The sequence below is a fragment of the Schistocerca gregaria genome, chromosome 4, assembly GCF_023897955.1.
Source record: "Schistocerca gregaria isolate iqSchGreg1 chromosome 4, iqSchGreg1.2, whole genome shotgun sequence".
Classification (NCBI taxonomy): Eukaryota; Metazoa; Arthropoda; class Insecta; order Orthoptera; family Acrididae; genus Schistocerca; species Schistocerca gregaria.
The window spans coordinates 356,664,080-356,665,595 of record NC_064923.1 but is presented as its reverse complement, the minus strand read 5'-3'; positions in this window follow the sequence as shown (position 1 = coordinate 356,665,595).

Here is a 1,516-nt window from a genome sequence, read left to right as displayed (position 1 = left end):
TTCACCTTCGCTCCCGACACACGCTGGAGATTTCAAAGACGAGAGCCACAGGTTCGGACGCCGGATCGCGGTCGGTCGTTCATTGTCGCAGCGTTCCTAGCTATGCCACCCGGGGAAGAAGCAGCAGTGGGGCCAGCCTAAGGCTGCCAGCGGAGCAGCGTGGAGACGAGGACACTGGGGTTTGAGTCGGCTGCTAGAGCAGCCATCCTGACGTAATCGGAAATGCAGCTAACGAGCAAGGCCACTGGGGCAGTGGCCTCAGCAATGCAGGGCCTGTGACGCGCACCGAGGTGATTCACTGTAGTGGAAACGAATAAATAATTTGAAAAGTTCTTGCAGAGTTTTAATATGGAACCTCCTGGAACCCATCCATTTGGTGTCTTATGCCACACCGGGCGTCTAATACTATTATGTCTATATTACGTTCGAAATTCACAATTGCTGAGCGATAGGAACCTTCGACCTTTCGATTCATGTGCCAACTCATATTGTATACTGTAGACTCAGCAGTATTTGGCTTGTAATGCAACAACCCAGCCCCTAAGCAACGAACACCCCCCCCCCCCCCCAAACATTTAATATTGCAACGTTGAGTAGGATGATACAGACTTCGGGGACCACACCTCACCCTTTCATCACTTATTGTAAAAGCCCGCAATGAAAATACAAGTTTTGCACTAATGTTTGTTCCAATTTTAGGAAAACTAAATGAACAGCCAAAACATTATGCTAAAACTGAAATTCTAAATATCGTGCAGAGCGCAAGATACTTCAATCAGCAACCAGTTTACCAAGAATCATCTCGCCATTATGAATTGGCTCCTCGTCAAAATTACTACACGCATGATCAAAGTGATATTGTAAACCTGCATTCAGAGAATACTGGATCGTTGCAGAAACTTTACAGTGAATTTCCAGCGAGCTCTGTCAGTCTTCCGCAAGTGGGAGTGATATGTTCGATCTGAAAAACCAGCAATATAATTAAATACTAATGTGCATCAGTTATATTGTATATTACTACAGTAAATAAGTTGCTAAAATCATTACTTACTATGTATAACACATTAGGTCAATGCATGAATAGCGAATAATTTCTCATACTATTCTTCACTTAATGTCCCTGACAAACATTCTTCTGGTGGTATGGAATTTCTCCATGCCATGCAATTAATATATATTTTTCATGGACCTATTATTTCTCACCAATTCGTCAAAACTTTTTGGCATTCCTGTAATAGAGAAATATCTTAAGCTCATCATGAAGTTTTTTCTCAGATTAGTCACATATATATTAACGTAATTTGTTTCCCCTTCAACGATCTTTAATTAATTAGATGAACGCAGTAACTTGTCGCTCGAAGCAAAAGATCAACCCCACAAGAAGTTTTTATGACGGGGAAACAATTTTAACGATTTATTTGTGGCCGCGAGTGTAGTTGCAGATTGTGTGCGACAGCTATTTCGTGTCGGTGCGAGCAGAGATCGGTCGTGGACTCGGAGCCAAGAGCCTGGCAGC